General features: G+C 36.2%; 1 long non-coding RNA gene across 1 annotated transcript in view; it reads left to right on the forward strand.

Annotated features, from left to right (window-relative positions):
• The window catches only part of LOC116568154, a 56,732-nt gene extending 55,360 nt beyond the window's left edge, over positions 1–1,372 (forward strand). Inside the window, exon 4 of the long non-coding RNA XR_004276523.1 lies at positions 860–1,372. This is a non-coding gene — a long non-coding RNA (uncharacterized LOC116568154). The remainder of the gene's footprint in view (positions 1–859) is intronic.
• The last annotated feature ends 13,468 nt before the right edge of the window (positions 1,373–14,840 follow it).

A 14,840-nucleotide genomic window follows, 5' to 3' on the forward strand; every position in this document is an offset into this window, starting at 1 on the left:
ATTCCTGGTAATAATTATGGAAAGACCACTTGGAAAAAGAGCTACAATTTTTTTTTTTTTTTTGGTATCATGATATGGCATTTCCTTATAAATGTGACCTTATTTGTTTCACTAACCAGTGAAGCTTACGACATGCAGGTTAGAGGCATATAAAAAACATAGCAGGGAGAATGGCACATGGCAAGCAGTTAAGAAACAGATGTTGCTGTTGGGGTCCATTATCAAAGGAACGATACTGAGACAAAGTGAAAGTTATGCAAAGCCTTATTCTATGCCAAGCATTAGAAGTCAGACTGACCGGTTAGGGCCACCTCTGAAGAGAGTGACCCCCTCCCGATCTCACAGGCTGGTTTTATAGGGCCTAACCGCAGACCCAAGGTACGTGGCTTCTATTGTTAAGGCGTTTACTCCCGGAATGGATACCTGCAACCATACCAAGAACTATCGGGGCGTTTATTCCTGGAATGAAGTCCGTGGATGTAAACAACAATATGGCTACCTAGGCAATATGGAGTTGCTCTGGCTAAGCAGGCCCTAATAGTTAAACATGTTTTAACATTAAATTGTCCCTAACAGTTGCTATTATTATTGTTGTTGTTATCAGTTCTTTAACCCTAGCACAGTCCATTAGCTATGATTTCTGTCAACAGAACTCAATTAAAATGCGTCAAATAAAAGTTCAAAAAAAATGTGTCCTAGATCACTCCTGAGATCTGTAGGGTTCTTCTATAGAAATCTGAAATTATAAAGTTATGGCACAGAAAGTATTCTCTAGAAAATGAATTCTGAGTCAATGAAAGAGGCAAACATGGGTACATGCAATACTTATCATTTTATTACATGTTCGTTCCCTCTGCAGCATCTGTATGGCCAACAACATTCTCTGACTATGATCATCAAAGCCACGATGCCGGTGCTTCTGTACTGGGACAGGAAGATTTGCTGAGTTGCTGAGGCACTGCAGAATGAGGAGTGGTCCCTCTCCCCATCATTCCTAACATCTCATTTGCAGAATTTGTGCTTCCTCTCTGCTCTGAGTAATTAGAAGTTCTGGTTTCCAGAGGACTGAGGGTGATACTTCTTACCAGGGTCATAAGAAAATGTCCCTTAGGCTCCAGGCTATGGTTTATGCCCATTTGTTTAGGGCCCCTCATCCCAAAAATATCATGCAAAGAAATTAAATACTCCACTGGCAGATAATGGGAGTCACTATGAAGTCTCTTGATGATTTAATGCTCAGTGAAAACAGCAAATGGGCTATTCCAGCAACCGAAGCCCTGACAAAGACTTCATAGCTAGGGGTTTAGACCCCTTAGTTGTGAAGCAGGTTGGCATCACCCCACAGGGGCAGCAGACCTAGACCAGTTGAAGTGCTGTCAGAGCTTGAACATAACCTAGAACAGGTGGTGGACGAGAGAGGTAACCTGTGTAAGTCACAGCCTCAACAAATACATCCATAAAACTGGGACTATAATCTGCACCACTAGTCTCCCTATTGTCTTTCTCTTTTTTTCAAGAGAAATTGTGAAGGTTATCCATTTTAAATGTCTGTGGTAGGACTGAGGATGGAGTACATTTAATTTGGATCATGAGTGTTTCCAGTACTGAGCTGTAGCAAAAGCTGTCAGTCGACGTTTATGTCTTCCTGGCACTAACTCTATATGCATCAATGGCTGCAAACGTCTGTCAGGAATCTGCCCGAGTACTTTCACTGGTTGTAGGAATGCTTGGCTTGTGTGTGGAATAGGCTGGAAATCACTGGAAGTTAACATTGCTGGGAGTAGTCCTCAACCAATGATGGATGGAGTTGGTAGCAAAACTTCCCAGTTTCCTCACCTCTCAGGTAGAATAACTCTGAGAGGTGATCTGTAGAGTCTTCCAGAGGACCTTAAAAGAGTTCGATTCAATTCCTCACAATGGCAAACTCTTCAGGAATGTATCCTCTCTTGTCTTAGTCCTTGCCCTATCTTACTTTCTCACTCCCTATTGGTGCTTCCTGGAATCTTTCCCCCAGCAAATTATTTTCATATAGTTCTTTGTCTCAAGGAACTCAACCCAAGACAAGTCATGAAGCAAGTCAGAGTTCTGAACATCCTACTACTTATAGTGTTGTAGAGGAGAAGGACATTACTCAAGTAATTACATAATGATTGTAAAATTGCAATTGTGACAGTACTGCACATTATGATAATTTGATTGAGAGTGTGTGTGTGTGTGTGTGTGTGTGTGTGTATGTGTGTGTACTGAACTTAGGAAAAGTCTTCCCTGAGGAAGAGATCTTGGAGCTGTTAGGTGCTACAGTTAAATCATCTGTGAAATACTTATAACTATATTTTACAATAGTGATTAGAATAGTGTCTGACTCATGGTAAGCATGGTAAAAGTGTCAGGTATTATTAACATTATTATGACTTTCTAACATATTATTGTCCAGTGGCTTTCATTTTGTTTGGATATATACAGTATAGAGCTGCTGCTTTTTTTTTTTTTTTTTTAAGAGAAAGGGAGAGGGAGAAAAGGAGCAGAGAGAGGAGGAGAGAGAGAATCAAAAACAGACTCCATACTCAGCATGGAGCCCGGCGTGGGGCTCGATCTCATGAGCTTGGCATCATGACCTTGAGATCATGACCTGAACTGAAATCAAGAGTTGGACACTCAACCGACTGAGCCACCCAGGTGCCCCGGGTCTATACAGCTGCTGCTTTAACAGCTAGCGTAGTGGAAGGCAGAAGGTCTGCAATCAAACACAGGCATCAGTGCTTGCCTCTAAGTGACCCGGAGCAAGTTTCTTTACTCCTGTTTTCTCTTCTCTATAATAGCACCTACTTCACAGGCTTATTTTAGGAGAAATCAACTACTATCCATCAAATACAGGTAGGTAGGTAACATATAGTATGTTTTGTAGCAGCTGGAACTTCTACGATAAGCACTTCTAGCCCTCATTCTCATGAGCTTATCTTTCTTCCATTGTGATCCTGTTATAATATTTTCATATTATAACAGCATCTAGGATAATACATTGGAATGACTTACCTTTGGAAGAGCCCTGAGCATAGAAAGCCCTGCAGAAATGACTTACCTTTTATATTTCCTACGACTAATGTCTTTAGATTAGGGACGTCACACTGCTACTGTTGCATTATTCCTTCAATAAGGTCCTCATCAAAATGAGTCTTATCCTGTATCTCTATGAGTGACACAATCACTCTCAAGCAACTGGTATTGTCACATTGCTAAGAACCTCTCAGGTATTTTATGCTTGTCTTTTTGGTTTCAATGATTTTATCATAATTATTTTAACAAAATACCACATCTTTTGCTCATGAGTGTAAAACCTTCTGTTCTTACACAAGAGAGATCTTGTTCTTACTTCAAGGACAGATTCTGACGTTTCATGAGATAGAATAAAAACATTTTTTTAACCTATATTTAAAAAAGGAATTATGAGTACACCTATAAAAATTTTTTTTGGAGCACATTAAATTTTTGGCAAGCATTGTTTATTTATTGCAAGTGGCCTTTTAAAAAAAAACTCTAGCATAATATTGAGATATTGGTAAATAATTCAATTCCTCTTTTAGGTCAGTTCTTACTGTTTTATGCTTTTAGTGCATTTCTATACTCTTATTTTCTACATAGGTTTTTTAAGTTTTTTTAACAATCAAATAAAAATTTTTCATTTTAATTTTGTTTAATTATTTATTTATTTTAAGATTTTATTTATTTATTTCAGAGAGAGAGAGAGAGAGAGATAGGTAGGTGGGGGAGGGGCAGAGAGAAGCAGGCTCCCGGCTGAGCAGGGAACCTAATGTGGGACTCTATCCCAAGACCTTGGGATCATGACCTGAGCTGAAGGCAGATGCTTAACTGAGTGAGCCACCCAGGTGCCTCAGTTTCTCACTTTCAGATAAAGTGATATATGAAACTGAAGATTGTTTCCTAATTGAGATTTGCTCTGCAAAACAACAAGGCATATATAATTGTTATATTATCTTAAAATCTGGATTATAACAGATACATTATTAATATACTCTAACATGTTTTCTTTCATGTTACAAAAATATTCTTCATATAATTTGTTCAAGAAAATTTCCCATTATTTTTGTCTCAATTTTCCAGCTTCAGAAGGAGATTCTAAAATCAATTGATTTTACTTTTGATATTTTGATAGTTTCTGCAACCTCTTTTAGTTCTGATACCTATCTATGACACTTAACTGAAAATACTTTGAAAAGAGCCTGGTTGAATGTTTTATACTAACTTGTGTGCATTGTGCTGACTTTAATTTTCTTGCACTGTATCTGATACGTTACCCCACATCTTTAATGGTTTGATTCTTTTTTTTAATATTTTATTTATTTATTTAACAGAGAGAGAAACAGTGAGAGGAAGAACAGAAGCAGGAGTAGGGGTAGCGGGAGAAGCAGGCTCCCCACTGAGTAGGGAGCCTGGTGTGGGGCTCCATCCCAAGACCCCAGGATCATGATCTGAGCTAAGGAGACACTTAACTGCCTGAGCCACCCATATGCCCCTAATGGTTTGATTCTTATGAAATGTATGGTAACAATTCCTGGACACAACTAATGCTTCTTTGGCATTATATTATGTCTTGAGTGAGCAGGAGGTATGGCAATCAGTCACTGTGGGGACTGTCATAGAGTCTATCTTGAAGTACTGAGAAGGGCAGAAACTGTCCCCTTTACTGTGAGGTTTCTCTCATTTGTCTATTCAATATACATGACTGGATACATTTTTTATAAAGATTTTATTTATTTATTTATTTGACAGACAGAGAGAGAGAAAGATCGCACGTGCATAAGCAGTGGGGAGCAGCAGAGAGGGAAAAACAGACTCCCTGCTGAGCAAGAAGCCGGATTTGGGGCTTGATCCCACGAGCCTGGGATCCTGACCTGAGCCAAAGGCAGATGCTTAATGGACTGAGCCACACAGGCACCTCCACATGCTCATATATCAAAAGAAGAAAAATCCGTGTGTCTTTTAAGTAAACTTTAAGCTTCAATATATGTAAATTCATTGGGTAGCCATTTCAGTATTAATTTTTGTGAAAAGACATTTTCAAAGACGAAATATGAAATTCTATTTCATATCAGCTTTCACAAATGAACATTTGCCTTCAGTTTTGATGGTAGAGAACACTACCTTGAATCCCAATGAAGAAAATGTTATTCCCTCAAAATAATTGCTTTCCTTTTGTTAGTATACCTGTATTATAGGAAAACTGTGCTCAATTATTATAGCTTGAACCTGTCAGCAAAAATTTTGTGAAAATTTGTCTTTTCTCTTTCTATGAGTGCCTACACAATATCCTTGATTTCGCCTTTTGTCCTACAAAACTTAAAATATTTACTATCTGAACATTTATAGGAAAAAACGTTCTGACCTCTGCTTTAAGAAAATCTTCATGGTTCTAGGAGGCAGAACAGACTGGAGGTTGGTGAGGGGACAGGTTAAGGTGCTACAGCGGCAATCCAGGAGAGAGAGGATGGTCACAAATAAGCAGGAGAGTCAGAGTGGTCCACTGCCTAGAAAAAGAGTCCTGAATTTTTTCCATGTCTCTTTGGCAGGAGTGGGGTGGGATGAGAATCATATTCCCCTGATCTTAAAAAAAAAGGGATTTTAAAACAACCCCTAATAAAAATTGGGGGTTAATAATGGACAATGCATACATAGTAAATGGTTCTTTTTATCAGGTATTATTATAAGAGTATAAGAGTATGACATATATTAACTTATTCAATCTTCATAATAACCCTGTGTGGTAGGAACTATTTTATCTTCATTTGTAGATGAGGTGTCTGAGGTACAGAGAAATTGAAAACTTGCCGGGTGTCATAGGAGCAGTAAATGGAGGCACTGGGATTTGAATACAGTGCAAGAAAATTAAAGTCAGCGCAATGCACACCCGTTGGTATAAAACATTCAACCAGGCTCTTTTCAAAGTATTTTCAATTAAGTGTCATAGATAGGTATGGTACTTGTACTTCTTATACTTCTGGTACAAGAAGTAATCTCTTAGTCATTACTACACTCCCTCGTCCATAAACGAGGGAGGCAGCTAACTCAAGTCCTAGATGGCTATCTGTTGAATCATATGTTTGTTTTTCTGGTCCCTGTACCTAGTAGAACAGGGAGAGAGGAGGAGGGAAGAGATGGCAGAGAAGATAGAGAAAAGAAGTGTGAAAAGCATTGTCAATGCTTCGTGTGACAGGGATGGGGGGTTAGGTAGACTCTGTGGAAAGAAGTTGGGCTGTAGTTATCTTCTGAATACTCGATGGCAGAAATGCCCACTGAGAGATCCAAAAAGCAAAAGGTGAAGAGACAGAACTGGGGAGATTATGCTGGAGAATATCTTTTATATCTGCAAAGAGCGCACAACAGAGACCACTATACATTCTCCTGAAGAACCCACACATGCGCCCTTGGGGGAGTAGCCTTAGGACACCTGCCACACTAGAGGATGTGACAACTAAGAAAGGTGTTTAGGAACAAGGGGTTTGGGGTTTCTTTTTTTAAGAGAGGGAAAAGGGGAGGGGCAGAGAGAGAGAGAGAGAATCTTTTTTTTTTTTTTTTAAGATTTTATTTATTTATTTGAGAGAGAGAGCATGAGAAGAGGGAGGGTCAGAGGGAGAAGCAGACTCCCTGCTGAGCAGGGAGCCTGATGTGGGACTCGATCCTGGGACTCCAGGATCATAACCTGAGCTGAAGGCAGTCACTTAACCAACTGAGACACCCAGGCGCCTGAGAGAGAGAATCTTAAGCAAATCCACGCCCCCAGGTTGGAGCCCTATGTGGGAGATCATAATCTGAGCCAAAATCAAGAGTCAGGTGCCCCAACAGGAGGTACTTTTTTTTTTGAACATATTTCCTTTCCACCCCACCTCGAACAGTGAAAGAAATGTAATGGAAGCAAGACGGGGTTGTTGGGGGCAGCTGGGACTGCAAACTGGTGGTGTTGGGGGGAAGCAGAAACAGAATGAGGGCAAGAGAGGTAAGAAAGAGAAGACCAGCCTCCTTCTCATTTTAGCTCCTTCACATTGTCACTGAGGCGCTCAAGCTGAGAGAGAGTCCAGATTTCTTTCTTCCAAAGGCATCAAGTACAATGAGAGAATGAGAATCAATTTTCCTGTGGAATAATGCCAATAAATAGTTCTGGTTATACAGCGCTGCTGCAAAAGCATTTCATAAAACAAGTTGGAGCAGAGCATCTTTTATGGTAGTATTGACTATACGTCAAGTTATATAAATTTTCTTTGCAAATAAATTTACCATGATTTTGAAAACTTTTCAATGAAAACTGGTGCCTCTATTCACTGTGTGCAATGTTGTTACCCGCCTCTACCTTCAATTTCAACCTGTGATGACCCCAAAGTAATGTAAACAAAGGTCAAGGGAAGCGAAACAGCCTGAGCTGCACTAAAGAGCTGGTCACCAGGGGCACCTGGGTGGCTCAGTTGTCAAGCGTGTACCTTTGGGACAGGTCATGATCCCAGGGTCCTGGGACTGAGCCCCACCCTCGTTCCCCTTACTTGTGCTCTGTCTCTGACTCAAATAAATAAATAAAATCTTAAAAAAAAATTAAAAAGCTGTTCACCCTAGAATGTGGGAGAACTGTGTGTAAGACTTGAAGAATTATTGCCATGACTGCTATGCTGCTGATTTATTTACCAAAGCAATAACATCATCAATAAAACTGGCGAAATTAGGGGCGCCTTGGTGGCTCAGTCGTTAAGCATCTGCTTTGGCTGGGGTCGTGATCCTAGGGTCCTGGGATTGAGCCCCACACCAGACCCCCAGCTCAGACCCCCAGCAGAGGCCTGTTTCTCCCTCTCCTACTCTCCCTGCTGGTGTTCCTTCCCTCACAGTGTCTCTCTCTGTTAAATAAATAAAATCTTGAAAAAAAAAAAAACCTGGGAAAATTGGAAGTGTCCTTTTAGTATACAAAAGAACAAAACCCAAAAAACAAACTTTCTCATCTTCAAATTTCATCCATTCAAGCAATGTAAAAATATTGTAAAGACTGCATCCATTCATTTATTTAACAAAATTTTATTAAACATTTATTATGTATTATGTTTTAAACAGTGGGGTTTCAGAAGTGAAAAAATTAAAATTCCTTTTTCTCATAGAGCTTGTACTCAGTGTATATGGGTGTGGGTGGTTGGGGGTAAGGAGACAGAGAAGAGATAGACAATAAACAAAACATGTAAAGAAATGATATAAGATGCCAGAAGATGATCTGTATTATGGGAGAAAAAGAAAGCAAAGTTGGGAGATGAAGATTATAGAAAGAAGTAGTTTGCAATTTTAAATAAGGTTTTTCTAGCTAATACATGCATATAGCAAGATTGCACATAGCAAAATATCACACAAAATCTACTTGTTTTCGTTGGTTGGGGAATCTCAGTATAGGCACCTGTTTTTTAGGGTAGGAACATATAATGTAATGAAAAATGTGCAAAGGGACAGAATAACCTAGCTGAACATTGTATGCTCATCAAACATCTCTGCACCTTGGTCCCTAACATATTCCAGGGAAGCAGAAAAACCATTTCATTGAAAGTGGATGTCCTCATAGTGCTTGTAAAGGATTTGAGACAAGGTTTAGAATGGAAGACTAAGGGCAGATACATTTATCTCCATACTGGTTTCTAAAGCATCCATCCACCCTTACCAAATTATTGATTATCCCAAGTACATTGAATGAGCGCTGGAACAATTATAGAAGTTTTCATGTTCTAGGGTGAGAAAGGAGCTAATAGGAATAATTAGGGATTATATTCTAGAGACTTCATTTGGTGCTGACTCTACTATTTAAGGAAAACATCTGAAAATTTCATTTGACATCACAACAACAACAACAAAAAGAACCCTTGAAAAGTGGATCCCTTGAAATGTATATAAAAGTATATATCTTCTTATATAGTGTGTGCAAAAGCTCTTTAGTTTAATAGTAAAAGTGATAAGCCAGTACAGACGTCCATGGAAAATTTCATAGTGTGAGAAGTATTGTAAAAATAAAACTTAAATGGAAAATAAGAAGAGTTAGCAGTTGAAGTATCCTCTAAATATTACTTATAGGGAAAAGAATTCTAATTATTGATATAATAAAATCCATGTTTGAATAGAAATAGCTTTATCTCATTTAGTGGAATTTTCAAGATGGCCCTGACACCTCCATATTAATATACCACTTTCAAATTCCTGTTACTTATAATCAATGTAATCTCTCTAAAAGTAAATATTATAATTATAGAAATATTAAATAAATACATTCTCATATACATTCCAAAAATTCAGATACAATAATAGTTTCGTTTGCCATCATTAGTTTAGATTTCTATTATCTGTTACCTATATGTGCACAGGAATAGATAGTTTGGGTAACTAGTTTGTAAAGTGAGATTTTCATGTTCTAGGGTGAGTTTTACCTTGGAAATCTTTTCACGTTGTCTAAATATTAATATTTCTTATTTTATTCAAGTGCTGCTTTGTATGACTTTACATAATCTTTTTTTTTTTTTTTGTAGATGGAGATTTAGATTGTTTTCGATTTTCAGTGTCATAGACAATGTCACAAAGAATGTCACTGTATATGCATTTGTCCTCACACAGATAGGTATTTCTTCAGGGAAGATATTAAACAGTACTACTGCTGGGCGATAGGGTGGTTGTATTTTAACTTGCAGTGGTACTCATGAATTATTCTCTAAAAGGACTGTGCCAATTTACACTTCTACCTATACTGTCTGACAATATCAAATACCCCACAAGCCCAACATATTAATAGTATCAAACTTTAAAGTGATTTTCTAATTTCTATGGCTTTTAAATTGATTTTTATGAGCTCCATATTTGCTGTGGGAGATCATCTTTGTCCCATTATAAAGATTGAAAAATACACTCCTCATTGTAGCTTATCTATTCTGGATATTAATTCCTTCTCTGTTACATACGTTGAGAATATACTTTCCCAGTCTGTAGCTTTGTTTCCTAATTTTTACATTTTTTTCAAAGTTGCGTAATCACTTAATGCTTCTAAAGAATATAAAATAAAAAAATATTATACAAATAATATAAAAAGTTTATGATATAATGTTAAGTGAAAAAGTAGGATATAAAAACATATGTCCTTTTAAAAATTTGTTTTATTTTTTATTTTATTTTGATTTTTAAAAAGTTTAAATTCTAATCAGCCAGTGCCTTTCACAAGTGCACTCCTTAATTCCCATCGCCGTTTCGCCCATCCCACCCCCCAACCATCAGTTTGTTCTCCGTGGTTCACAGTCTGTCTCTTGGCTTGACTCTCCCTCTCTCTTTTTCCCTTGGTTGTTTGTTTTGTTTCTTAAATCTCACATATGAGTCAAATCATATGGTATTTGTCTTTCTCCGACTGACTTGTTTTATTTAAAGTTTTAAATTTTGGTGTAGTCAAAATTAGGAATTTTTCTTTATGGCTTCTGTGTTTTATATAATGTTGTTAAATCATCTTCTATTCCAAAGTTATGAACACGGATTTCTATTTTTCTTATAATGTGTTTGAGGCTTTGATTTTTACCTTTATATTTTTAATCAAATGGATTTATTTTTTTGTAAATGGCATAAAATATTTGACTTAATTTTTCTCTCTCAATTTACTGAGAAAAAATTCAGTACATGACTAATCTTTCCCTGGGATTATTTTATTGCCACTATCAATTATTGCACAATTATCTATACGTGGATCTATTTCTGAACTCTATTCTGTTACAATCCATTTGTCTCTTCCTGAATCAATACCATAATGTTTTAATTTCTACTTCCTTTTGACTTTACAGTGCCTGCCACTTGCATGTTAATATTAGCAAACTAAATATCATGTTTCCCAGAAAGGATCCTGGCATAGAGTAGGAGTTAAATTGACATTTATTGAATTTTTTCTTTAAATTCTGGGCTGCTCTTGGCAGTCTAAAAAAGTAATGTATTTGGATGGTGAGATAAATTGGCTACTTTACTCTTTTTTCCTGCATCTATCTTAAAAATTTTGGATTGAACTAAACCGATTTTATGACTCTCCTCTTGGGGAGATGCTAGCAGGTCATGACTTCTGCATTTACAAACAGCTGTTGTCTACAGAAGGCTACAACAGTCTGGAACCTCCAATAGCCTTTTTTAGTTAAGGGTTTAAAGAAACCCCAGTTCTTCCTTTTGATTGTTGTCACATACCGTTAAAGAAAACATGATTTTGACATGTTCACTAACTGAGAAAAATCTATTCCACAAGCATTGCTTTCAAATGTTTTATTGATGATTTAAAAATTTAAGTAAATATCAACAAAAGAGCAGAATACATGACATGAAGTAATCAAAATTAAAATAATTTTAAACTTTTGCTAAAAAGGTATAGATTTTGCTAAAAAGGTATATATTCTTATATTAATAAGAATATTGTGAAAAGATGCCTTGAATATGCTAGAAAAGAAAAATAAATCTATGGAGAGTATGGGCCAAATCAAAATAAGGAGAGATCATTACCTTGTTAGGCAATTAAGTCATTTCTCATTGTTGGGAGAAAAGTAATTTTATTTATTTATTTTTTTATTCACTGTAATTGCTCTACAAAGCCATTTGGGTTTAAGTAAGGATAAAAAGCAATACACTTTTTCTAAAAAGCACATTAGAATAACTTACTGCTTAAGTGAACTAATTAATGCATAATAATATTTCCCCTCTTGCATTCTTATAAACTTTTACTCTTATACTAGTCATCATAGCACTGTTTTGCCTTTATGTTCTATGTACTTTTTGAATGATTGTGGTAAAGAAATAAATTTGATATGGTTGATACTGTTACCATGAGAAACAATGGCTACATGTAAATACATCATTGGTCGTTGTAATTCATCAAGCTTTATAGACAGTAGGAATTAGATTATGAGTAGCTTGAGAAAGCCCAGGGTCCCTGTGGGCTGGGGCTTTGGAAAAAGAAAAGCAGGACTTATTCTTTCCCCTACTAAAATCTTTTGCTAATCTAAGGGACATGATTCTTAATTATGTTCCAGACCTAACTAGAAGGAACACATTGTAAGCACTTGGAAATCCAAAAGTGAATATGTATGGCATTGATAAGCCACATTTTCTTTGGTCCTGCTTAGTCTCACTCATATTCTGTAAGATGTCACCCAGCTATTGCTGGATTTTTTTTTTTTAATGAGAAGACTTTTAAATGGAATTTATTTCTTAGTAATAAAAATTACTTTTTGGAAATCAAATAGTTTCAAAATATGTTCATACCTTAAATTGATCTTATTTAGTGTTTAGAGGTAGAGGGAAAACCCATTTTATTTGCATATGCTGATGTGTGGGACTGTATTTATTTTGTTTTTATGTTTTAATTAAATTCCACTTAACATACAGTGTCATATTAGCTTTAGTGTACAATTTAGTGATTCAACAGCTTACATACAACACCCAGTACACAACTGCACTCCTTAATCCCCATCAGTTGTTTAACCCACTCCACCCCAACCTACCTCCCCTCTTGTAACCATCAATTCATTATCTATAGTCAAGAGTCTGTTTCTTGGTTTTCCTCTCCTTTTCCCCCCATGATCATTTTGTTTCTTACATTCCACAAATTCCATAAGGTATTTGTCTTTGTTTGACTGACTTATTTTGCTTAGCCTAATACACTCCAGCTCCATCCATATCATTGCAAATGGCAAATTTTCATTCTTTTTTTTATAGCCGAGTAATATTCCATTGTATGTAAATACCACATCTTCTTTATCCATTTATCAGTTGATAGGAAATTGGGTTCTTTCCATAATTTGGCTATTGTAGATAATGTTTCTATAAACACTGGGGTTATGCTACTATCATTTAAATCATTTCAACTCCATAGTGCTTAGCATTGCTAATAGAAATTATTAAAGCTTTTAGAAATTCATCATCAAATTTTATCTTAAGTATTGATTAAAGGTAGAATATGACAAGGATATACCTTCTTAGTCCTAGTTACAAATGCTTTTTCTTATCTGAGTTTTTTATATAAATTTGATAAAATTAATGACTCATCAAAGTGTATCCAAGAAATTAAAGCTAAGAAAATATTTTTAGACTTGTCACATTAAACTTATTAAGGAATTATCCAATAATTGGAATTAAAGGGTCCATTACAGAAGGGGATAGTGGATAAATAATCTCTTTCAACTTCTAGTTGATTGTTGGTCTGAGAAATCCTTTGATCTTCTTTATTTAGTAGCTCAGACTCATATTAAAACTTCAGTTAAATAACTTCCTAACACTCCTATAAAGAGAAATGTAAAAATAAAAGAATAAATATCTTTAAAGTTTGTACATTTATTCCTGGGAATTCCTACCCCAGTGATCAATATATTAGAAATAATACCTTCACCATACTTGATGCGTTTAGCCACTTAATAATATGGTCCTTTTGGAGATAGCTTATACTTACTGATTGTGCTTAATGTAACCACATTTCTTCATTTCAAATGAACAAATGATTATGAAATGTAGTTCTTTATACATTAGTCTAAGTATCTGTAGGAACAAATTCAAAGTATAGTGTAAAGCCTTGTCTCCATGAAGACATTCACTCAAATATTTGAGTTGAAGTATTTTTAGTATTCACTTACCCATTGGAGAAATCCACATTTTCAAAGAAAAGAAAAACTTCTCTATGGGTTTTTCTGAGAACAGGGTAAAAGGGTTTGACTTCAGTAACAAACTTCCGTTGCTGATTATGCACTAACTGGATGACAGAATGAGCAGTACTGGGGGTAGATTTTTAAATAATTTTTTTAAAAGTTTGATTTTGGAAAGTTCCCCTTAAATAAATACACAACTCTAGATGGGGCTAAGCAGGCTGACCACTGAAATCTTGGGGTAATTGATTTGATTTATACTCATTCCTAGAACCCACTGATCAGAAAGAACACAAATCCTAGTCCACACCGAGTAGATGTACTTTGTGGTAAGTTATGCGTTTATAATTATAGTTTACCAATCAGTCACTTGTGAGATTGTTTTGCATCCATTCCACAAATCCTGGTCACTTTTAAATGAGTTGATTAAGTCAAGTTTCTGAGCTTTCAAATGGCGGATTCTTTCCTGGACTGTGCTGTTCAGTGGTGAGACCTTCCCTGAATGATAAACCATCTGTTTACTGAATTCATCCTCTCTAAACCTGAAATGAGATACTATTCATTTATTCATTTGTTGAGCATGTTTTACCAAATGCTGTTCATATAGGATACAGCAATGAACAAAATCAACAGGTTCTTATATTTATGAAACTACACTCTAAAGTGATAATATTGTGAAATAATAGTGTAAAGGTCCTTGAAAATCTTTTAGTTAATTCCCTTATTTCAATAATCAGAAAATGAATGCAGCTAGCTAATAGTATAGCTGACACTTAAAGTTCAGGTTTTCTCACTGGCTGTCAAGGAGAAGAGGAAGATGATAAAAGAACCACAGTGGGGTTTCCACTGACTGCTGAGTAGTTCTGGTAAGGAGAGATGAGGGTCATTGTGGCTTACACAAAATATCAGTTTATTCATAAGAAAAGGAGGGCTCAAAAGATAGACTCAACTAATTCAGTTATTGTGACACTAAGAAAACTAATCTCCTGATTATCTGACTTAAGAAACAATACCATAAATCATGTGTCCACGGGACTATAAACCTAACACAATTTCTTCTGTGTTTTCCTACCAGCCCCTGGCAAAATAGCAAAAAACATGACTTTGAAGTTCAGATCCTCAGATTTATCTGCTTCTATCTACTGCTTGATACCAGAGTGACTTTGGCCAAGACAA

The sequence above is a fragment of the Mustela erminea genome, chromosome 10 (genome assembly GCF_009829155.1).
Source record: "Mustela erminea isolate mMusErm1 chromosome 10, mMusErm1.Pri, whole genome shotgun sequence".
Lineage (NCBI taxonomy): Eukaryota > Metazoa > Chordata > Mammalia > Carnivora > Mustelidae > Mustela > Mustela erminea.